The sequence below is a fragment of the Dama dama genome, chromosome 13 (assembly GCF_033118175.1).
Source record: "Dama dama isolate Ldn47 chromosome 13, ASM3311817v1, whole genome shotgun sequence".
NCBI classification, from domain to species: domain Eukaryota; kingdom Metazoa; phylum Chordata; class Mammalia; order Artiodactyla; family Cervidae; genus Dama; species Dama dama.
Window position 1 is genome coordinate 40,745,152 of NC_083693.1, and position 26,220 is coordinate 40,771,371.

A 26,220-nucleotide genomic window follows, 5' to 3' on the forward strand; every position below is an offset into this window, starting at 1 on the left:
AGTGGTATAAAACTCTTAATAACAGAACTATTAAAACAGTTGCTAGATGTTATAATCTATTATTTAACTGATTAAAGGTTTGCCTTTAAGAATATCAGATTATAATGCCAATATCTTTCTCAAGTGTATGTCAGAGAACAGCTGTGTGAACTCCATCTTTGAGTATGAAAGACAAAGTAAAAATTCACACAAAACTATTTTAATCACTAGAAGCAGCTCCATTCATTTCAATCAAATGTCCTATGAATTAAAAGTAAGCATGCTATTTATGTAGCTTTATAATAAACAGTACTTGCTTCCTATTAAAACTCAGAGGAAAAGACATTAAATTTTTAACGCCTTAAATTTTTCAGAAACAGTTATTTCTCATTATAAATACATTTTAAAAGACAAGTGTATTCATAAAATATCTCACCTTGGGTTTTCAGAAAAATCCACAGAAAAATATTTATAGCATAAGTTCCAGTTTAGGCAGACACCTGAATTGAAAAAAAAGGAAAATGATATGGTCAATATGACTAAATCTGAGTAGGGAACTTAATTTTTTCAAAAGGAGAAATCTAACTTGACTGTTCAAATTTTATGTTCAAGTTGTTCTTTAGAAACCTGTAGACTGTCAAGGATATTAGTTCTGCTAAACTTTCTATTATCTATAATTATTTAACATTTTGACAACTCTTGAAATTAAAAAAAAAGTAGCAAAACATGTATTAACAAGGGGTGAAGGGAATCAATTCAAGAGGAATAATTTTCTTTTACCTGCTCAAGTTTTCAAAAGAAAAGGTATTTTCTAAAAGTCTGTACTCCCTATAAAATCACCATTATGACCTCCTATCCTCACAAAAATGACAGTACTCAAGATATCTGGAAATGAAAAAGTAAACCAACAGCATGCGTTTATAAAACTTAAGTAAAAGGGAAGAGTATATGAAACAAATGGCTAAGAAACTATGAAAACTCATCTATATTGGCCAAGGAAATCAAATTGAGATATCATTTTTCATCAATAAAACTAGAGTTGTTTTTAAAATAAGATGTTAGTTATTAGTGCTGTTCCAATTATCCTCCTTCTGAGACTCACAGTAGAATTGTACTTCACTGCCCTGTTTCATCTCTGTTTGGGCTATGTGACTTGCTTTAGCCACTAAAATGTACATAGACCTATGAGATACTATCAAGCATAAGTTTCAGGAACCAGTACACAATTGGAAGACCTACCCAAGTAACAAGATGGAGCTCTGATTAGGATGGGTCACTAAATGACTCCAAAGAGAGAAAGAGAAGACACTGTTGATATGTGTTAGACATGTAGCAGGAAGAAAAAATAAACTTTGTTGTATTAAACCACTGAGATTTGGAGGACTGTTACTATAGCATAATCTACCACTATACTGACAGCCACTAATGATAACATAATACAATTACATAATTATAATAATACAATGATGCAATATAATGGGCATCTTTGCACACTGTTTCTGGCAGTATAAATAGGTAAAATCTTCCCTGGAAAGCAATTTTGCAATGCACAAGAGCCTTAAAAAGTTAAAACCATTTGATCTAGTAACTTTTTCTTTTAGAACTCTGTCCTAAATAATAAAAAATCCAAACAAATATTTATATCATAGCACATTTATGACTGTAAAGAACTGGAAACAAATTAAATGTTCAAATGATTATTTAATAAGTTAAAATAAGCAATCATTAAAATTATGTATCATAAATGCTTAATGACTAGTAGAGGAAACTGTGTGAACTTTATTATCTGTTCAATTTTTCTGTATATGCAATTCTAGAACTGACACAACTAATCCATAGAGACAGAAAGCAGGCCAGTTGTTACAGTAGCCAACATTGTTGAAAGAACTAACTACAAAGGCATTTAAAAGAAACATTGATGGCAATATTCTATGTTTTGATTGTCGTGGTCACCATAGGGATACATACATTAGTTAGCACTCATCAAACTACACTGCATATTAATCATCTTACTAAAGTTGATTTTTAAAATAAAATTTAAAAATGCTTAATGACAGGCAAATGTTCATCTACTGAATAATTTGAATTATGTATAATGCATACATGTGCACAGAAAAAGACTAGAACTACCCACTCCAGGGTTCTTGCCTGGAGAATCCCAGGGATGGGGGAGCCTGATGGGCTGCCATTTTTGGGGTCGCACAGAGTCGGACACAACTAAAGCGACTTAGCAGCAGCAGCAGCAGCACATCAGTAGTACTTTACATAAAGATTATAGGTAATTCAAGTTTTTCCATATGTTTTGTACTCTCAAAATGCCCTAAGTAAGTATGTACTTTTATGTTTATGTTAATGGCATTTTATGGAGAACCAAAGTCTGAAACCTAGAATCAGTTTGAGGTTTTATTAATTTATCCATTCAGTATTGATTGTATGCTTCCATGTACAAACAGCAGTCTATATGGCGAGAGTTATGCTTCTGAACTTGAGTGCTGTTTTCCCAAGGTTCAGTTAGATGTGCCAATGAAAGTACAAGCATCAACAATCTGCAAGCCACATCTGTTTATCATCTTTACACCAGCAAATGACAGTTAGGTCATGACTATTTTTAAGAATTGTATGCATTAATGACTATTTATTTACCTAGTCTTTCTGAAAATAAGCTTAAAACTTCCATAATATTTAATATTGACATGTATTGGTTTGAATTCATGTATTTTTAATTATGTTTGTGTTTATGAATATTATAATGATTATATGCATTGATAAATATCATTAATTTTTTATTATTTAATCATTTATTTAAACAATTAAAAGCTTTTACAAATATAAAATCACTACAGTGTTTAAAATTATAACATGAATAATGGAAAAATATAAATGACACAGAAAGAGATAAATGTGTTAATGAAGATAGCATTAAACAAAAAGAACCAGGAGTATTAGGTTAATCAAATAGAAACTTACAATGATATAACTTATAAGCTATAACCAATAGGGAAGGATATAATAGGAAATATTTGTCACAGAGTGTGGCAATTCAAGATAGTGGGGACAAGAGTTAAACACGAAAAAGTGTACTGCCTTCTCATGTCAGAAAGATCTAAGATACCTACTCTATTAAAGGGAATACATATGAAGCAAAAAACTGGGGCAAACATAAAAGAGAGTCCGATTCAAAAGTGATTTTAAACCAATGGGCACAGGGATTAAATCATTATGTTTAGTTACAACTGTATAATATATTGCTTTCTCAAGTTCGATGTTTGGACTTATTATACGTTATATCCAAAAAATACTAAACTGTTCATAGCTTAAAATAAAATACAAATACTACATTATTTATACTAATATTCATTAAGAAGTGCTAAAGCAATGTGCGTTTATCAAGATACAGCTATTAAATATCAGAATAAAATAGTCTTAGACATCAAGGATGTAACACAAGAAATATCTGGGCATTAATCAAAAAATGAGTAAAATATTTGAGACATCAGTGAGCTTTCAAGGCACTTAGAAATGAAGGACATAATCTGAAACACAAAATCATCAAGATGCAAGAAAATGAATAAACAATTTTTGATGAGTACTGGCTTCCTGATCTTTAGCAACTATGTTATAACTGTGTGTGTGTGTGTGTGTATGTGTGTGTGTTAGTCACTCAGTAATGTACGACTCTATGCAACCCCATGGACTATAGTCCACTAGGCTCCTCTGTCCATGGAATTCTCCAGGCAAGAATACTGGAGTGGGTTGCCATTCCCTCCTCCTGGGGATCTTCCCGATCCAGGGATCGAACCCAAGTCTCTTGCATTGGAGGCAGACTCTACTGTTTGAGCCACTAGGGAAGCCCAAAATTATAAGTATTCAATAAAAATACAGGCAAATGGAAAAACCCTATCACCAAGCTGGTCTTGGTTTCTAAATTTTAGAAACCTTAAGGAATAATTGCCCCCAGTTAACAAAACCAAGGGCTAAACTATGGCCTGGCAACCAAATCCAGTCCATTCCTATTTTTATCTGGCCCCTGACAATGATTTTTACATTTTTAAGTAAGTTAAAAAAAACAAAAAAGGGAATATGCAATGGACACAGTATGTAGCCATAAAACTCAAAATATTTACTATCTCACCCTTTACAGAAAAAATTTTGCTAACCTCTGAACTAAACAATTCATAACCAGGTAAAACAGGTCACAGTGGCAGCTCTAATCCAAATTTCAAAGTGTGCCATGGTGTCACAGTATATTACAACTAGAAGGAAGCCCTAACATCATCTTTCATCCCCATCATGTTACAAAGGAAGTGCCCAGAAATTCCAGTCTTCCCGGCCTACCATCTCTTAAACTCAAGCACTTTACATCCCATCACAACACTGGCTTCCTTTTCTTCTGTGGAGTAATTTGAAAATAAGAGAGGTATCAGTTCAGTTCAGTTCAGTCGCTCAGTCGTGTCCAGCTCTTTGCGACCCCATAAATCGCGGCACACCAGGCCTCCCTGTCATCACCAACTCCCGGAGTCTGCCCAAACCCATGTCCATTGAGTCAGTGATGCCATCCAACCATCTCAAACTCTGGCATCCCCTTCTCCTCCTGCCCCCAATCCCTCCCAGCATCAGGGTCTTTTCCAATGAGTCAGCTCTTCACATCAGGTGGCCAAAGTATTGGAGTTTCAGCTTCATCATCAGTCCTTCCAATGAACACCCAGGACTGATCTCCTTTAGGATGGACTGGTTGGATCTCCTTGCAGTCCAAGGGACTCTCAAGAGTCTTCTCCAACACCATGGTTCAAAAGCATCAATTCTTCAGTGCTCAGTTTTCTTCACAGTCCAACTCTCACATCCATACATGACCACTGGAAAAACCATAGCCTTGACTAGACGGACCTTTTGTTGGCAAAGTAATGTCTCTGCTTTTTAATATGCAATCTAGGTTGGTCATAACTTTCCTTCCAAGGAGTTAAGCGTCTTTTAATTTCATGGCTGCAATCACCATCTGCAAAATCTGCAGTCTGCAAAAATCTGCAAAATCTGCAAAGATCTGCAAAATCATCTGCAGTGATTTTGGAGCCCAAAAAAATAAAGTCAGTCACTGTTTCTACTGTTTCTCTATTTCCCATGAAGTGATGGGACCAGATGCCATGATCTTAGTTTTCTGAATGTTGAGCTTTAAGCCAACTTTTTCACTCTCCTCTTTCACTTTCATCAAGAGGCTTTTTAGTTCCTCTTCACTTTCTGCCATAAGGGTGGAGTCATCTGCATATCTGAGGTTATTGATATTTCTCCCAGCAATCTTGATTCCAGCTTGTACTTCTTCCAGCCCAGTGTTTCTCATGATGTACTCTGCATATAAGTTAAATAAGCAGGGTGACAATATACAGCCTTGACGTACTCCTTTTCTTATTTGGAACCAGTCTGTTGTTCCATGTCCAGTTCTAACTGTTGCTTCCTGACCTGCATATAGGTTCTCAATACCAGACCACCTGACCTGCCTCTTGAGAAAGAGAGGTATATAGTAGAGTAAATATGCACTCATCCAACTCTCCACTGAGCCCTTCTAACAGTCAAATTGACCAAAATGAGCTACTGATGACCATAATTGACCAGCTCAGGATCAAGGGTCATTTCTATTTTCTCAGCTTCATCTCCTCCTACTATATTCACATATCCTCCATACCAAGCAAATAAACCTACTTAACATTCCTGAAAAAGTATCTTGTTCTTTTTGTCCTGAGGACCTTGGTTTACGCTATTTCCTTCTTGTGGAAAAATCCTCCCTTCTCCACCTATCCAAATTCCTACCATCTTTCATGGCCCAATTCAACATTCATGACACTTTCAAAAAGTTTATAATTCTATAGAAAACATAGGTCAGGTTCATACAAAAAAGTAAAAAATAAATATCCCCAAAATGTAACAAAATGTTACAGAAATTCCAAAGAATAAAATGTCAAGGGAAATGTTAGGTAAGGTTTTGGGAAAGCCTTTGAATAAGATGTTAAGGGATACAGACAGGAAAAGAGGGCATTAAAGGAAGTGGAAATGGAATGACCAAAGATACAAAAGGGGCAATTTGCTATGGCAAAGATTCTCACCATTTTTTTTGTTTCCCTAGATGTGGTTCTAGCCAAGTGATGGCATATACAATGTTCTTAATTTCTAAAGAAACTGAGCTACCCAAAAAATGAAATAAGTTACAAAAAATCACAGATGTAATACGCTGGTTAAGGTAATCAGCATTCAAAAAGTAGACAGTCTATACCTTCTTAAAGTTTTCCATTAGCCTTTGTAAACAACAACAAAAAATACAACATACCTGCTAAACCAAATATAAATTCTGTGGATGTAAGGTTGAATCTGTCATTTTCATAACATTAGGCACACCAAAAAAACTGAAAGTTTTCACTTTTTAATTATTTTAGCTTCCTTCTATTGAGTAATTTTATTCCATGGATAGCAAATTTTGAATAGCTCACTCCATACCTACGGTCTAGTAGATGCTATCTATATACTTTTTGAATTGATATTGGAATATAATATACATTTCACTGAAAATACTCATTCTACTTATTCAGAGTAATAGAAAGCAGAGAGAAAATAAGTAACATTGATTGACAATGCTACAAAAATGAAGCCATAAATAAACTATTACTTCAAAATCTTCCTTGAAGTAAATAATCTATTAATATCTACCAGTATCTCAAACCTGTATTATAGCCTTTGTTATAACACTACACACACACATCATCAAGACAGTCAATTTTGCTAAATACAGCTTAAGGGAGAAAAATCACATAATTTGATACCCAGAAAAACGCCAGTTGTTCACCTTTGTATTCTTCACAATTCCTAGCACATAGTGGTGCTTTCAAATCATTCATTGAGTTGAACAGTCATAGAGCAAATGTTTATTCTGCTGTCCATATAAGTTCATTATATTTCATAGGTATGAGTCATCAGCTCTGACAATAAAAGGAGAACTTACACCACTACAAATCCTTGACATATTTCAAGAGCTCTCAGAAATATGAAGAGATATCCATGGATATATTCCCTAAATTACACAAGTATAAGAAGATATACCCGTTCACTGTTGTAGGTTTGCTATATTTAGATGGCTCTTGAATTGAATTATTCAAGCATATACCAATACAGCATTGAAGGGGTCCACATACTTGCTCCTGACAGTCTGGAAACAAAAGCTCCTATTCAGATAAAAGATGACAGGCAATAGGAATCTGACAGGCCAGTAATTTACTTCCTTTTCTGCACATTGGAATTTGTAGGCCTCCACAGTCATTAAGCAAAATTAGTTTCATGATGTCAGCCAAAAAGCCTCATGGGCAACAGCTTTATGTCATTAAAAAAGCCACCATCCTCAATCTGTCTGAATTTGTGTTTGCTCATTAGAAGCCTCTCAGTGAATCAGCAGAAAAGGTTTTTCATTGTACTCTTGCTCTATCAATGCTTGGTGTAGCCCTGAAGTGTAACAAATTCCTATTCGTCCTTCTTTCCCTACGCCTAAAATAATTTAGATATAGTTGAAGAAGCTAAATATCAGTCTAGCAGTTCTTTACCAATAATGGAGCAATTTCAAAGGTACAAATGTGGCATACAAATATTTAACAAACTTAAGAATCAAGGGTCGGATAGAGACATCTTCATCTTCCATCTCTCCTACTTGTTAATGTCTGAATCTGTCATGCTCTCTCACACTCTGCCTTTGTAAGTGCTATTTTCCCCTCAGCTTGGTTGGAATCTCCTCCTTGAATCTGACTTTGGCAAATTTCTAGTCATCATAGAAGTCTTCTATGATGAAGAAGAACTAAAGAGCCTCTTGATGAACGTGAAAGAGGAGAGTGAAAAAGTTGGCTTAAAGCTCAACATTCAGAAAACTAAGATCATGGCATCCAGTCCCATCACTTCATGGGAAATAGATGGGGAAACAGTGGAAACAGTGGCTGACTTTATTTTTTTGGGCTCCAAAATCACTGCAGATGGTGACTGCAGCCATGAAATTAAAAGACGCTTAACTCCTTGGAAGGAAAGTTATGACCAACCTAGACAGCATATTAAAAAGCAGAGACATTACTTTGCCAACAAAAGTCCCATCTAGTCAAGGCTATGGTTTTTCCAGTGGTCATGTATGGATGTGAGAGTTGGACTGTAAAGAAAGCTGAGCACCGAAGAATTGATGCTTTTGAACTGTGGTGTTGGAGAAGACTCTTGAGAGTCCCTTGGACTGCAAGGAGATCCAACCAGTCCATCCTAAAGGAGATCAGTCCTGGGTGTTCATTGGAAGGACTGATGATGAAGCTGAAATTCCAATACCTTGGCCACCTGATGTGAAGAGCTGACTCATTGGAAAAGAGCCTGATGCTGGGAAAGATTGAGGGCAGGAGGAGAAGGGGACGACAGAGTTTGAGATGGTTGGATAGCATCACTGACTCAATGGACATGGGTTTGGGCAGACTCCGGGAGTTGGTGATGACAGGGAGGCCTGGCGTGCTGCGATTCATGGTGTTGCAAAGAATCGGACATGACTGAACAACTGAACTGAACTGAATAGAAGTCTTCACCACTTTTCCCCAAAAATTCAAGCAATCCTTCCCCTATGTACTGTCTACATATTTTCATTACATACTTCTCAAATTGGGTATTAACTTTTATTCTATAGTCAGAGACTGAAAACACCTTGGCAGAGCTAATATTCAGCTGGTTCACACCACTATAGCCTTAAGGGTTGTGCTGAAATACTTCTGTAACATGGTCTGGCAAACAGTCACTGCCCTAAACGTCACCAACTCTAAGATAATTGCTGATGGCCCAGTCTCCCTACTATCATCACCACCACCACCACTCCAACTCAGCAACAAAAGCAGCAAAGCCTGATACAGTGTAAAGAATGGAGGGGTCCTTCAAGACCCTGAGTCTAGTGGTATGGCCATCTTGATTGACTGATGCCTGTGTTGTAATGACTAATAAATACTCTTATCACTCCTGCTTCCTTGTACAAAGCTTTGTATCCAAAGCATACACTGTACGCTTTAACGAACTGTAAATTCTTTATTAAAATAATGAATTAATTAATAACCAGCTCTACTCAATGACCCAAGACTAATGGGTATGTCATCAAACTTATGAAGACAGTAATCAGATTGACAAGAAAAATCCAGGTCCTTAAGTATAAGATAGGAAAAGTTGTCAAGTCTGCCTATTTTCTATGATTGCTTTCAGCCACTGATAAAAATAAACAATTTGACAATGTGGGCAAAAATCTTCAATGTCATACTTTATAGTGCATATGATTTAAGGTTGTGTTCTTTTTTTTACGTTATTAAACAAAGTTCTTATAAAATGATACTCTCTATAAAAATACCACAAACAGTGATCACTGAATTATAATCAGTATCTTGAACAGGAAGACAGGTATCACTAAGGAAGAATGCAAGTAATTAATTCAAATGGAGAGGAAAAGGCAAGAATAAGAAAAGTCAGTTAATTATGAATCACATGTCTAATTACAGACTTTGCCAGGGGCTTCAGATACTTCTAATTAGTTTTACTTGGTATATTAATTATAAATAGAACACCATGAGAGAATTTTCTAATCACAGGAATTCACTGAGCATGTAAAATCAAATTTTAAGTTATCTTTCTAATTTAATAATTAAATATTCAATAATATATGACAATTACTTTGAAAGTCATCAATAAAATACACATCACATTAAAGTCAAGTTACTCAGAACACTATTAAGGTAGTAACAGAATCTTTAAAAAATCCACAAGGGAGATGTATAGCTGAAAGAAGGATGAATATGTAATTTTAATAAGAAATTTGAACTTTAAATACTGATACACCAATTATTTGAGGCCACTTACTTTCTAGTAGTAAAATCATCTTTCCGTCATACTATACGGAATTTCAGAGAACTATAAAATTTAATATTAAACATAATAATGGAGAGAATAATAACCACATTTTCTAAAAAAGAAGCTTAATTATCTAATTTCTACATTGTCCTATTAATCTAATGTCAATTTTTAGTAAAACAACACTGTTCTACATACACAACTGCTAATGAAAAATTCTAGAAAGTGACAAAATCTTAAACAAGAAGCATCATGTAATATTTAGAACAAATCAAGGAAGACCAGTCTGCCATTCAATTATTAAATTAAAAACAAGAAAGAGAAAACAAATACTAACTTTAATTTAATAAAAGCTTTTGAAGTCTTACTAATCCTAATTTGAAACAACCATGTAAATTATCTTGGATATTAGCACAACCATACGAACTCAAACAGCAAATGTACACAATGAATAGGTTAAGTAATAGTAACTGTAGCTACCACTTATGGAGTAACTATAAATAATGTATGAGACAGAATACAATGTGATTTATATAGATTGTTAATTTTCACAACCACATTGCAAGGCAGATAATCATCCCTACTTTACTAATGATGAATCTCTGCTAGAAATAATCTTGCCAAGGGTCAGCTAGTAAGTAGCAGAGTAAAGATTCAAACCACTATTCCACAGGCCCTGTGCTGGCCGCTATACCCCAGTGCCTGACCAGATGAACTCAATGAATTAAAGTAAATCAACTTAGCACTTAAATCCCATGGTATATTAGCTCTCCTAAATGGATGAAGTCAAGATTATGGACCACTATCCCAATAGATGCAACCACCAAAATACCTAAGGAAAATAATATAACTTTGTAATTATATTTCCAACCCTGATTTAGGAAATCAACAGTGTTTCCAGTGAGCTTAAGGGTTGTCACAAAATTCTGTTTTCATTAAACTCACTTTGATATAAATAAATAAATTAATAAAAATGAATTTTTAAAAAACTTACACTTAGATGCAGGATGCTGAAGGGGGAAAAATCAAGTAAGAGAATATAATTTTTACACCTTGAGAATCTTCTGTCAAGAAATTCTAGGACTTCCCTGGTGGTCCAGTGGTTAAGAATCTACCTGCCAATGAGGGAGACACAGGTTTGACTCCTGTGTCAAAGATCCCACATGCCATGGAACAGCTGAGCCCGTGCACCACAACTGCTGAAGCCTGCACTCTAGTGCTGCTAGTACTGAGCCTGCATACTCTGGAGACTGCGCTCCGCAGCAAGAGAAGCCACCTCCATGGGAAGCCCTCACACCGCAAGTAGAGAGTAGCCTCCGCTCGCAGCAACTAGAGAAAGTCCTCCAGCACAGCCAAAAATAAAATAAATATTTCAAAAGGCAGCTATTTTGCATATCTCTCTTCCCAAAAACTGACCCTAAATAAATTGATATGCATAAAGTTACTACATACCTAACAAATGCACATAACAAATGTCTGATGAACAGTAAATGGTTTTGCTAAATGAAGATGAAAAGTGAAAATGGGGAAGAAAAAGAAAACTAAGGGAAAAGAGCTGACTTGTCTCCCAAGTTCCTTCTCACATAAACAGTTCAGTTGCTCAGTCATGTCCAACTCTTTGCGACCCCATGGACTGCAGCATGCCAGGCTTCCCTGTCTATCACCAACTCCCGGAGCTTGCTCAAACTCATGTCCATCGAGTCAGTGATGCCATCCAACCATCTCATCCTCTATCATCCCCTTCTCCTTCTGCCTTCAATCTTTCCCAGCATCAGGGTCTTTTCCAATGAGTCAGCTCTTCACATCAGGTGGCCAAAGTATTGGAGCTTCAGCTTCAGCATCAGTTCTTCCAATGAATATTCAGGACTGATTTCCTTTAGGATTGACTGGTTTGATCTCCTTACAGGTACATAAACAGTACCTGCTGGTAAAGTTCTTTATTAAAAAACAAACCACCACAGAACACAACTTCCCTGAGAGAAATCTCATACTGTGCCCTAAGAAGTATCACCTACCTCCTTACATCCAAATGCCACCTTCCCTTATCCTGAACAGACCCCCTTTGGAAATATTTTCAATCCCTCTACATTCCAGAGCATACTCTTTAGGATCAACTTTTCTGTTTCTACTGGTTTTGTGAATCAAATATACTGTTTAATCAGCAAAATGAAAAATGTTAAAAGTTGTTTTTTTATAGAAGAACCCTGGTGCAACAAGAATACCTTATAGTATAATGCAATTTGAATTTTCTGAAAAGCATAAGGATCTTTCACAGAGATGAAGCCATCTGAAAAGTATTTTTCAAAAATCTTTGTTACATGAGTTACTTTCCTACCTTTTCATTTTAAAGAAATCACACCTTTAACAAAAACTGTATGATTTACTACTCTTTCATCTTGTTTGTGAATACCTAGAATAATCTCCCACATCTTATTTACCACCTGCTGACTCAAAAATCATCTTAGAGCCCAATTTCTTTACTTAACCTAATAAAACTTGCTGAGCTTGCACACAGAAAGACTGCACGTGGTATATTTTTCCTGGCACACCAATGCCTATAGTTGGACACGCTGAGACCAAGTGTGACCTCCTCTCCCCACTACACCAGACAGCTAGCCTATTACTTGAATATGCTACTATTTTACATATGAGTTTGAGAAGAAAATTTGCTTACCTGTCTTATTTCCTAAAACTACAAACTTCTAAGGATTGTACTGATCTTTTATAACACTATGCACATATCTCAGAAAAATCAAGCAAAAATTCTTAGATCCTATTACACTTTCAAAAAGATCAGCCACATAACAGTTTTAAGAAGCATCTCATTTCTTTAGCAAACTACAAAAGGTGATTTCCCTTTCTTTGATATGCACAGACAGTGCAAATTATAATCAAAGGCTAAATGAAATGGTTCTAAATGAAATTCTTGCTTCTTCCATAGAGTACAAAATCCAGGAATCTTGCTATTTCAAGCTATTATTTACCTTACAAACCACACTTAATAAGAGTTTAGTATATAGGGCTTAATTATAGTATGTTATTTGTTGCAGTTTAAAGTTATTAGAAAATAAAATCTTTCCTTCTGCTGACATTCTAAACTACATTTTTAACTCCATTGTGCATAAAAATTTGTAAGAATAACCTTTTATGTCTTAGGGGTTTTGGGCTGCTAATACCATTGCATACCTATTTGTTGAAATAAATCCTTTTAAAAATCACACTGCCAATTCTTCTTGGCCCTAGAAAAGAGACATGTCAAAAACTCAACTAGAAAGCAAATAAATCAAGAAACATTTGAAATGTTGTTAAATGATCCTGAAGACCAAATCTGGGTCAAACTACAAAAAGATCCTGGATCTCTGCTACCAAGGAGAATTCTGTTAATTCATTCACATACCAGTCATAGAAAAGAGGTCATCAACACGTCCTTAGCCAAGCAAAACATATTTGCTGAGATGGACTGTGTGCAAGTCAAAGGATTTTACTTTCCCCCCTTCATCTTTCCTTGATCTTCAAGAAACTACTGTAGGCCAGCTGAGACTGTCCTTTGTTGATCTGTTTCTAAAGGGATATAACTGCTTAACCAGGCCTTTCCCAAAAGTACTGCAGCCCTCTCCAGTGGGTTACAAGTTATATTAGCAATGAATTAACTGTGTTCAGTTAGAAAACTGGAAAGACGGAAAAGGCAGCCTGTAATACTGCTGAGAATCTGAAGTAATACACACACTTTCCCCCAAAGAAATAAAAGTAGCTGAGTATCCACGTATTTCAAATGGAACCTCAAAGATCTATGGGCATCCACAGTAAGGCCTTCCACAAGTAGCAAAAACTGTCCTTCTGACAGTTTCCGGAATTAGCATTCTCCATGGACTTCAAAATCATAAGAGAATGGGAGTCATACCTGAAGAGCACAACGAAGAAAAAAATGTAAAAGACTTCAAGTATTAAGGTAAGGAGAAATTAAACCATCTAGAAATAACATATATATCCCAAGATGTACATAACTTGATAAAAATAGCAGTTGTCAAACACCTTCACATAGACAGTTCTGTATCCTCTGGGAGGAATGGCAGATGAGAGAAGCTATTTCCTGACTGAACACACTAGGCCACAGTTCCCCATATCAAACATACGCAGATAAAGGGGTTACCTGTAAATACTCTGGACTGTATGTATAGAATGGAAACTGTTCACTGCCAACCCAAGGGCCCACTCAACTCTAGACACGCCAGCAGGGACCTCTGAGAGGGTTGGTTAGGTCTAGAACCTTCATAAAAGATTTAATTGGCTTTGAAACACGGTTTTAGAAACTCTTAGAAAGGGGAAAGGTTTCCATTTATCTCAGCCCACACCCAGGAGACAACAAAACAGAATGTTGGTCACAACAATGGGGCCTGTTTTAACCAACTATATGCAGATCTGTGTAAAATGCTAGTTTTTAATCCTCAGGTAGAACTACCACCCATCTAAAAACAAAATAGAACAACAACAAAAAAAAACCACCAGACTTTTCTTCCTCTACAATGACTCAATGAATTTCCTTGAGTGTGTATTTTATTTATGAGTTTGCTTGTTTAGGTTGTGCTAGGTGGCACGTGGGATCTTCCATCTTTCTGTAGCATGCGGGATGTCTAGTTGCATCATGTGAACTTTTAATTGTAGCATGTGGGATCTAGTTCCCTAACCAGGGATTGAACCCAGGCCCCCTGCTTTGGGAGCATGGAGTCTTAGCCACTGGACCACCAGGGAAGTCCCTCAGTGAATTTCTTTATTCCATTTCCTTGCCTGGCAAGTGAATAAACTCAGCTTTTATTTTGTTTGGCTTTGTTTTTTAGCCCTAGTGGCCTTTGCTTTATTTTTTGACACTCTGGTTTTTCAAGGGTAGGCCTTCCCTTTCCTCCAGCAAAAGCAAATCAGAACTGGCCTGGGAGTTAGTGCTGGTCAATGGCAGGGTCTGCCCTAGCCATCAGAAATACAGGCTGGGTAAGTTCATCAATCATCTGACTGATGGTTGCATCATGCCACTGGTGTACCTGAATCCTGCCAGTCAGTCAGAATCACCACTTCAGCAACACAATAATCCTGTGAGTACTAAGTGATAGTGCTGATAGGAGTTAGGACATAAGTGATAGGAGTTAGGACATAACTGATTCTTAAAGACAAATTTCCTTTATATCCCTGTTCTGTTTGTCATGTGTTGATACACAGTACAGATGTCAAAGAGATAAAAGAAAATTATTTTCTTTATAATTTTACGCATTTCGCTGCGCTGGGTCTTTGCTGCTACACAGGTTTTTCTCTACTTAGGGCAAGCGGGGGCTACTCTCTACTTGCAGTGCTTGAGCTTCCCACTGCAGTGGCTTCCTTGCTGGGAAGCATGGACTCTAGGGTGTGCAGCCTTCAGTATTTGCAGCTCCCAGGCTTGAGAGCAGAGGATCAGTAGTTGCAGCGCATGGCAAAGCTGTCTAGTGGCATGTGGGATCTTCCTGGACTAGGAATTAAATTCAAGTCTCCCACATTGGCAGGCAGATTCTTTACCACTGAGTCACCAGGGATGCCCCTCAACTATTATTCAGTAGCAGTTGTTTTTCTGTCAAAGACAGGCATTCCCCCTACTATTACAAATGACAAATGGATAGGGGTATTGCTGGAAACCCTGGAACACCATGTTCACCAACCTAAGACTATCTATCTTCAAATACACAAACTTCTTTGAGGGACTTCTGTATTAGGTAATTTTACATTGAAGGACATTTGTCAAATAAAAAAAAAAGTTTTATTTAAACAACACAAATTAAAAATACAATTTGTTTTATTAGGTCAGACTCCATTCCTCAGCACATCCTGAGCTTTCCTCTCCCCATTCACAGAGACTATTACAGAGATTCTATGGAACTCAAATAGACCAAAAAGAAAAAAAGTTGTGTAGATTTTTAAATTAAGGGAATAACATGATGAAAAGTCATGTTTTAAGGAGATTAAGGGAAGGAGAGGATAAGTTGGGAGATTCATAATGACATATACTTACTACTATATATAAAATAGATAATTAATAAGGACCTACTGTAGAGCACAGGGAATGCTACTGAATACTCTGTAAGGACCTATATGAGGAAAGAATCTAAAGAGTAGACATATGTATATGTATTAATATAACTGATGCACTTTGCTGTATACATGAAACTAATCTAACGCTGTAAATCAACTATACTCCAATCAAAGTTTTTTAAAAATGAAGATTAATAACATAGCAAAACAATCTGGGGCTGCAGTTGGAAGATAATAGGAACAAGCAGACCAACTCAACATGATATGCTAACTGGTCCACACAGAATGAGACAATGGTTGATAGAACAGTAAAGAAGAACTGAACCCGACATTACCAAAAAACTTCATCTTTCTATTACAAATTTAGTTCATCCTGGGAACAAGGTAGATGCAAGTTATTATTTTCTTTATTTGTCTGATAGAAGAAGGGGAACTTTAAGAGTTCACTTGTGAGGTCCTAAGATCTTCATTTTCTAACAAGGTTACAGAGTGCCTGAAATTCAACCACCAGGAAATCATCCTTTCCAATTACAACATCCTACGGCCCTGGCATTTTCTGCCAAAATGCCCTAGATGGAATAACTTCAGAATCACTCAGTTAGCCATTATTGATGGCAATTAGCTTGTTTGCTTGCTTTCTTTGTAAGCAACCACCTCTATCCCCACCCCTACCCACATAAAAAGAATCAGGGCAAAAACAAGGGTCCAAGAACCTAATTTTAATTGACCTGAATATGAGACCAAAAGAGATTAAATGCTTTGCCAAAATTAGTAGGGAAACCAGAATCGGAGACAAGAATTTTAAACTTCTAGTCTCAGAGCTTTAAGATAACCTTCATATTTTCTCTGCCCTTGGATACAATAAAAAATCTACAATTTTTTGTGAACCTCCTAATGTAATAACAACAGAAAAAGACAAACAGCGTTTTCAAACTAGACTCCACCCTCCTTTGTTGTTGTTGTTTTAACACATTAGTGGGTAAGAATGGTAATACACACAGCTAATAAATCAAAGAAGATATCAGTCTAAGCTTCCTTCAAGGACTCCTTGTCACAGTCAAGGTAAAGTTCTGATACTATTGCCTAGGAAATAAAGCCCTTAACATTTGAAGCCCAACAATCTTTTTCAACCTCATCCTTTACCACACTACTTTCCACTTCCTCGTTTACCACCATACCTACTGAATGAATACAGATTCCCAGTGTTCAACTATTCTCATACCTCCATCAGTTCAGTTCAGTTCAGTTGCTCAGTCATGTCTGACTCTCTGCGACCCCATGCATGGACTGCAGCACATCAGGCTTCCCTAACCAACTCACGAAGCTTGCCCAAACTCATGTCCATTGAACCGGTGATGTCATCCAACCATCTCATCCACTGTCATCTCCTTCTCCTCCTACCTTCAATCTTTCCCACCATCAGGGTCTTTTCTAATGAGTTGGGTCTTTTCTAATGAGTCAGCTCTTCGCATCAGGTGGCCAAAGTATTGGAGATTCAGCTTCAAAATCAGTCCTCCCAATGAATATTCAGGACTGATTTCCTTTAGGATCAACTGGTTGGATCTCCTTGAAGTCCAAGGGACTCTCAAGAGTCTTTTCCAACGCCACAATTCAAAAGCACCAATTCTTCGGCACTCAGTTTTCTTCATGGTCCAACTCTCACATCTATATATGACTGCTGGAAAACCCATAGCTTTGACTAGACGGACCTTTGTCAGCAAAGTAATGTCTCTGCTTTTTAATATGCTGTCTAGGGTTGCATAGCTTTTCTTCCAAGGAGCAGGCATCTTTTAATTTCATAGCCACAATCATTACCTGCAGTGATTTTGGAGCCCAAGAAAATAAAGTCTCTCACTGTTTCCATTGTTTCCCCATCTATTCACCTTGAAGTGATGGAACCAGATGCCATGATCTTAGTTTTTTGAATGTTGAGTTTTAAGCCAGCTTTTTCACTCTCCTCTTTCACCTTCGTCAAGAGGCTCTTTAGTTCCTCTTTGCTTTCTGTCGTAAGGGTGATGACATCTGCATATCTGAGGTTACTGATATTTCTCCCTGCATTCTTGATTCCAGCTTGTGCTTCCTCCAGCCCGGCATTTCGCATAATGTGCTCTGCATATAAGTTAAATAAGCAGGGTGACAATATACAGCCTTGACATACTCTTTTCCCAATTTGGAACCAGTCCATTATTCCCTGCCCAGTTCCAACTGTTGCTTCTTGATCTGCATACAGATTTCTCAGGAGGCAGGTAAGGTGATCTGGTATTCTCATTTCTTTAAGAATTGTCCAGTTTGTTGTTATCCACACAGTCAAAGGCTTTCGTGTAGTCAACGAAGCAGAAGTACATGTTTTTCTGGAATTCTCTTGCTTTTTCAATAATCCAACGGATGTTGGCAATTTGATCTCCGGTTCCTCTGCCTTTTCTAAATCCAGCTTGAACATCTGGAAATTCCAGTTCACGTACCGTTGAAGCCTAGCTTGGAGAATTTTGAGAGTTACTTTGCTAGTGTGTGAGATGAATGCAATTTTTCAGTACTGCAATCTTGTGGTAGTTTGAACTTCTTTGGCATTGCCTTTCTTTGGGATTGGAATGAAAACTGACCTTTTCCAGTCCTGTGGTCACTGCTGAGTTTTCCAAATTTGCTGGCATATTGAGTGAAGCACTTTCACAGCATCATCTTTTAGGATTTAAAATAGGTCAGCTGGAATTCCATCACCTCCACTAGCTTTGTTTGTAGTGATGCTTCCTAAGGTCCACTTGACATCACACTCCAGGATGTCTGGCTCTAGGTGAGTGATCACACCATCGTGGTTATCTGGGTCAGTAAGATCTTTTTTGTATAGATCTTCTGTGTCTTCTTGTCACGTCTTCTTAATATCTTCTGCTTCTGTTAGGTCCATACCTTTTCTGTCCTTAATTGTTCCCATCTTTGCATGAGATGTTCCCTTGGTATCTCTAACTTTTTTTGAAGAGATCTCTAGTCTTTCCCATTCTACTGTTTTCCTGTATTTCTTTGCATTGATCACTGAGGAAGGCTTTCTTATCTCTCCTTGCTATTCTTTGGGATTCTACATTCAGATGAATATATCTTTCCTTTTCTCCTTTGCCTTTTGCTTCTCTTTTCTCAGCTATTTGTAACGCCTCCTCAGACAACCATTTTGCCTTTTTGCATTTTTTTTTCTTGGGGATAAATTTAATCACTGCCTCCTGTACAATGTTACGAACCTCTGTCCCTAGTTCTTCAGGCACTCTATCAGATTTAATCTTTTGAATCTATTTGTCACTTCCACTGTATAATCCTAAGGGATTTGATTTAGATCATACCTGGATGGTCTAGTGGTTTTTCTTACTTTCTTCAATTTAAGTCTGAATTTGGCAATAAGGGGTTCATGATCTGAGCCACAGTCAGCTCCCGGTCTTGTTTCTGCTGACTGTATAGAGCTTCTCCATCTTCGGCTCCAAAGAATATAATCAATCTGATTTCAATATTGACCATCTGGCGATGTCCATGTGTAGAGTCGTCTCTTGTGTTGTTGGAAGAGGATGTTTGCTATGACCAGTGCATTCTCTGGGCAAAACTCTGTTAGCCTTTGCCCTGTTTCATTTTGTACTTCTTGCCTAAATGCCTGAGGGCATTCTACTTTTCTTCATAGAACACTTTTCCCCTGCCAGCGTGGCTACATAGAGTTTATGCTCTTAGAAATAATTTCTTGACATCTCTCCTTCTGGACCCTGAAACGCTTTCTTCCCCTAACCCACACCAAGTCTGAATTAGGCTTGCTCCTTTATGCACATCTCTACCAAACTTCTTAAGAGGTATTTCAATTCTCAAACTAGTGAATTAGTTTAGCACATTATATTAATAGGTACTAAAATAATTATTAATTCCCAGTTTTGTGTTCTTTCTGCAGAACAGGATTCAATTCACTCCATTACGATGTACAGCTGAGGTTTTCTCCCCTTCTTGTATTTTGGTTTGTTATCTAAGAATCCTCAGTATATTTCCTATTAACTCGACAGGTTTACACACATGTAGAATGTGGTAATTAGATTCTGGAAAGAGAATCCAACTGAAATTAAATACACATGGAAGCTTTCCCATATAAGGCTTGATGGGTCAATTTGACCAAAAACTGAACCTTTTATGAATATTCATAATTCTGCTATAAAAAGAACTTCACTTAAAATATTCTTTGTATCTATTTGGAAAATGCATTCCTACAATAGCTTCTGAATGATAAAAAAAAAATTGAAGTATGAAAGCAGTTTGTTTCATTATTTTAAATAGAGAGTGACACCCACGCTGCAACAGGAAATATCTGCCTTTGGAATAAACATCAGAGTTAAAACTCTCATCATCCAATTCCACGTTTCCTTGATGCTTTTAGAAAGGATATCTGTTAAAAGATACATCAAAAACTGATAACCATGCTCTTCAGAACCCTGTTCAAAACTTTTCTACTAGGGATTCAGACTAGGGCTGGCATGATATTCCAAAGTCAACAGTGTAAAACAGAAGCTTCAAACAAAACATCATCCAAAACTACACCCAGCTATAGGCTGACACTGGTGACAAACCCCAAGTTTGTTGCAACCCCATGTTCAAAATAGTTTTTATAATAATGCTAGGTGGAGGGCTTTTACCAAATCAACAGTTCTAATAAAAGCACAAAATGTGATCTAAGATAAAATACTTATTTGAGTGTCGCTTTTCTTTTCAGGATGACTTTGGCCAATCTAGTTAACTTATTCTGTCCACTTGAGTGCATGCTCAGTCACAAAGTCATGTCCAACTCTTGTGAACCCATGGACTGCAGCCTGCCGGGTTCCTCTGTCCATGGGATTTTCTAGGAAAGAACATAGGAGTGGGTTGCCATTTCCTCCTCCAGGGGATCTTTCTGACTCAGGGATTGAACCTGTCTCCTGTATCTCCTGCATTGGCAGGCAGATTCTTTACCACTGAGCCACCTGGGAAGTCCATATGCTATCTACTTATTAAGGTCTAAATGTAGTCTTTGTAAAATTACTATTATAAAATGTTTTCTAAGCCATTTGGTACACCTTAAGTCCATTACTCTTGTTCTAAAACAGAATTACTACTCACTGAAGGGAACATACTTAGAATTAAACATTGTAAAATACAGATCAAAAATAAAAATATTAGTCAACTTGAATCAGAAGGTTAAATTCTAACAAAATGATAAAGATATGTCAGTGAATTCATTCCAATTGTAATAACATGGGATTTCCTTTATTTACCTCAGGGGGATATGGAATGTAGCAAATAAATTAGGTACTCTAAAGATCAAAGTAAAAGAAAATACAACCTAACTAGACTTGAAATTGCATTCTGAAGGAAAAAAAAACAACCCAAGCTCATAAGGTATTATATTTTTGCCCTCTCCTTCACTATTCCCTGCTGCCAGATGCCTGTTTTAGAAGTTCTCGTGCAGAGAAAATAGCAACAAAGCCATTTTCCTTCCAAATGCAATCAAGTTTTGGCAAACTTGAGTCAGTATGTCAGTTAAAAATAGAAACTCAACCCAAAATGTGTTTGGCAAATATCTACCTACGTATTGAGTAGTTCTCTTCTCTTGAATGCTATTGAATTTTCCATTTATCATTTTTAAATAAAACTAAAAATCTGCACATGTAGCTGAACAAGTAATAGCTTCCAAATTAATAATACAGTATGCAAGGCTCTTTTATAAGCATTCACTGAGAACAAAATTATGCCATTTTGGAAAGAGAATTCCTGTGAGACCGGTCCTTAGTAGCTATGATATTTCAAAACACTGCTTTTATTTCTATATAAACACTATTGTGACTCCTTTATAAGTTGGCAGCCAACTTTGCCAAAAGCTTAAATAAACTGTTTTCATCAAATAAGTGTCTTCATTGGACCCTCCACCAGATCCATTCAGAGTATTAAAACAGGCCTACATAAATAAAGTTTTATTGAAAGTTATGTGTTGTCATGGCTACTTGTGATCTACAGAGTTGAACAGAGACATGAATTGTGACAGACAGCTTATGGCCCACAAAACCTAAAGTATTTACTGTCTAGCCCTTTGTAGAAAAAAAATCACCTCTACCAGAAATTTTTCAAAATAAACTGAATAAAATTCTCTCACCATTATCTCTGCAATTTACTTGTCTATGAGACGAAAGCAACACTGTACTTATAAGACGTCTTAAGTGCAACTGACTCTTTAATATTTATACTATGTGGAAACTCATTTGTATAAGATGCTGTTCTGAAATACTGAACCAGAGCAGAGTTGACTCAGCGACTCAGATGAAGCAAAATCTTCTCAGACTCAAAAGGCAAAACACAAAACGTCTACACCCAGCACCACCCTAATTACTATTACTCAGCATTAAGTATGGTATTGTTATAGGAAATTCAATAATGACAGAAGCAAATTTGTGTGCCATTGAAGGATTTTCAAGTGAAAAAAAATGGCTATATGTAGTTAAAACAAACACACTTTAAATTTTTGCAAACAGAATAAATGCTGTTAAATTTTCAATGATACTGTCTCACTGTAAAGCCATGTTTAAGTTTTCAAGTGAAAAACCCAAGAGCTAAACCCCAGATTAAAATGTCAGATACTTAGGTATTCAATAAATATCTGGTGAATAAAGAGAACATTATGTGAAGCTCAGGCTATTGCCTTCACTGCCATTATTTTTGTATGTTTCAATTTTCACTCTCCTCAGTTAAGGATCCAGACCTAGCAAAGAAAGTGAAGTCGCTCAGTCATGTCCAATGCTTTGCAACCCTGTGGACTATAGCCTACCAGGCTCCTCCATCCATGGGATCCTCCAGGCAAGAATACAGGAGTGGGTTGCCATTCTAACCCAGCCCTGACACTCCCCAAGACCACTGTCATAGGAAGACTATCTGGGACTGGGTACTGATACTGCCTCAGTCTGCAGAGGAGATGGACCAAAAAAAAAGCAAAACCCACCAAAAAACCCAAATCACACTGTATGAAAACTCTTCACAGAAAACCCTGAGGCCTGAAAAACACGTCATTTTTTCCTAGGGATAGAAGAGGCATTCAGATGCTACCTGGGCCTCTGGTCTCACCAAACTGCCTTCTGAAGTCAAAGTCCAGTGAGTAATAAACGGCATTTAGAATTTTCAAAAGACTGGGCTTAGAGCAGTATATTTAAATAAGGAAGGAGCCTAGGTTTTGGAATGAGTCAGAAAGACCCACTAGTTTCACAACTCTAGCAACTATTTCCTATGTGATGCAAGCTACTTAACCTCTCTGAGCCTCCATCTCTGCATGAGGATAACGATGGTGCTACTTTCATGGGATTATTATGATGATTAAAGCAGATATCATAGGAAGGCCTAACCTCTGGAATGTAAAAAATAATATACAATAGCAGCTAAACATATATAGGACCATAGGTCAGGCATATATTCCTCATAAAATCCATTAGGTAGGTACTATCATTAAACTTGCTCAAGGTCACAAAATGAGCAAGAGCCAGAGCCAGATGTCAGGCCAGGAAGTATGGCTCCAGTGTCCATGCTCTTAACTACCTCATTATATTGCAGATATTATTAGAATGAGCATTCCAGATATTCTAAATGATGGTTCTATGTAAAACAAAGTGTTTGAAGCCCTTCTATGTCAACATTTGAATTATAATAGATTTTTAGTTTGGGAACAATCCTGCTCCGTTGCTAAAATGCTGTTGGTAGCACAAAGCTAATACTATGGTCACAGCTCAGTTTCAGTAACTGTGCAGGTCACGTAACTTCAGTCGGGGGGGAGGGGGGAGGAGTTCCAAAACCCCAGAACATTTAGGCTGGCTTTGAGAGAATAGAAAAGGCAAAAATCAAACACCTCCTCTCCAAGAAATTACCTCAAAAGGGATTTGAATGGCACCACAAAAATTAAAGATTCAGTGCTAGAAGGGTCCTCAGTTTAATTCTTAAACTACAAAGTGGAAACCAAAGCCAAGAGAGAAGCATAGCTTTCCTCATGTCTACAGTTAGCCATCCTTCATGTCGGACCATCTGCAGGACCACTTTTCCATCATACCACTTTGTCTAGATTCCTACTGAACTCAGTGCCTAATTAATACCTCAACTGAAAAGTCATGTATAGTTTGTTGCACAATATAAGGATACTGGAAGTCAGTGGTGGGGAGAGTCTTTTACCAACAATGTTTAAAGAATCCTACCTGAATAAGATATAGTCAACTTGTTGACTCTGAACAAACTGCAGACACGCTGCTGCTGCTGCTGCTAAGTCACTTCAGTCGTGTCCGACTCTGTGCAACCCCATAGACGGCCCACCAGATTCCCCCATCCCTGGGATTCTCCAGGCAAGAACAGTGGAGTGGGTTGCCATTTCCTTCTCCAATGCATGAAAGTGAAAAGTGAAAGTGAAGTCTCTCAGTCATGTCTGACTCTTAGCGATCCCATGGACTGCAGCCTACCAGGCTCCTCCATCCATGGGATTTTCCAGGCATGAGTACTAACATATAAATTAGTAAACATTCCTAATGTACTTCTAAACCATTGCTATGTTCTCAACATAAGCTAAGCCGCCAACAAAAATTATCTTCTTCTTTTTAGTATTTCCAACGAGAAAACTGCCATTAAGTCCTGATGATATTCCTCGTAACCTATTCTACAAAGACACTGTCCCCTTAAATTAATAAATTATATTTTAAAAAATTCTTTCTTCTTGAGAACAAACACACATCAACACTTTTTTCAGTTTTTTAAATTAATTTTTATTGGAATAAAGTCATTTTACAAATTTGTGTTGGTTTCTGCTGTACAACAAAGTGAACTGGCCGTATGTATACATGCGTCTTCTCTTCCTTGGATTTCCTTCCAATTTAGGTCACCACAGAGCACTAAGTAAAGTTCCCTGTGCTACACAGTAGGTTCTCATTAATTGTCTATTTTACACATAGTATCAATAGTGTATATATGTAAATTCCAATCTCCTAATTCATCCCACTGGCCCTTCCCCTTGCTTGATGTCTATATGTCTGTGTCTCTATTTCTGCTTTGCAAATAAGATCATCTATGCCATTTTTCTAGATTCCACATCTATATGTTATTTTTTTTCTCTTTCTGACTTACTTCACACTGTATGACAGTCCATACATACATCAGTGCTTTTAAAATAAAATGGTCATATACTTTACCATCCTCTCAGATAACTGGATATTCATTGCTCAGGTGTAAATACACTTAGCTTTCTCCAAAAACAATTTTGTAAGGTAGAAATTCCCTCATGATAAGCTACACATACTTGTCTTCAAACATATCTTACCTTTGGTTTCTTGCAAAACAGATTACTTCGTTGTTCAAATTCAAAACAATAACATAAGGGAAGTGCCTTTATTACTGTTAGTAGCTGAAGTTTTCAACTCCTCTTATGCCACCTCTGACTAATGTCAATGCCTGTGGTCTCCTCCTCTAACAGAAATGAAACTTACAGTTCAAATGGGGAGCTACCTCTCCAGTGACATACTCCAGCAGCAAAACTTAAGATGAAACAACTAAGGCAAAAAAAAGAAACTATCCAAAAAGATGTCTTTCAAAAATTACTTGGAAAGCCTTATGGGAATCCTTGAAAATCAAAAAACAATTAATTTCACCGGGAAAAAATGAAAAATTCAACTAGTAGTGATTAAGAAAAAGGGACAAACTACACATTCCAAAGGAACAACTATGAGACTTGGGGCAAGATTCAAAGATGAGGATTGATGAATCAAAAGTGACCTCAGTATTTTGGTGCCAGAGAGGCTATGTAGACAAGCACTTCTCTGACAAACCCAGAAGCCAGAAAATAGCTTGTTGATGGGAAAGGAAGGTAAGGTCAGTTTATCCCCTGGAAGGGAATGTTAGCAAGTGGGTATATTTCATACAACTTAAGTATATGCAGCTGGAGATAAGAAATTGAAGATGCACAATTTGAGCCTCTTGCTGGGGTTTAAACACATAAAAATGTTAAATGAGGAAGGTGGGCCTCCTGAGTAAAAGCTAAAGCCTCAGAGTGACAGATATGACATGCTAACACAGAGCTAACGAAATTCACTTCTGAACCCTTAAGTGTATTACAAATACCTCCTCATATAGTTGCAGTAATCAGTGCTTACATCCTTGCCCCCTGTTTAAAACAAATTCCAAATAAAAGACAGAAGCTTCACATTGGGATCTCATTTCTAGAAAGATATAATTTAGTACTATGGCAACAAACTCCAGAATGTTTATCTGAATCTTCTCTCCCTGAATCAAAGAATGTTTGCAATTTGCCTTCTCTGAACCATATCT

At 37.0% G+C, this 26,220-nt stretch overlaps 1 protein-coding gene across 12 annotated transcripts in view; it reads right to left on the reverse strand.

Annotated features, from left to right (window-relative positions):
- PEAK1 (pseudopodium enriched atypical kinase 1) overlaps nt 1–26,220 on the reverse strand; it is a 311,689-nt gene that overhangs the window by 254,671 nt on the left and 30,798 nt on the right. For 11 of the 12 annotated variants that reach the window (XM_061158944.1, XM_061158943.1, XM_061158935.1 and 8 more), the window contains one exon: nt 416–479. The exons of the other annotated variant lie outside the window; for it this stretch is intronic. The gene's annotated coding sequence lies outside the window, so the exon portion shown is untranslated. The remainder of the gene's footprint in view (nt 1–415; nt 480–26,220) is intronic. 12 annotated transcript variants of the gene reach the window in all.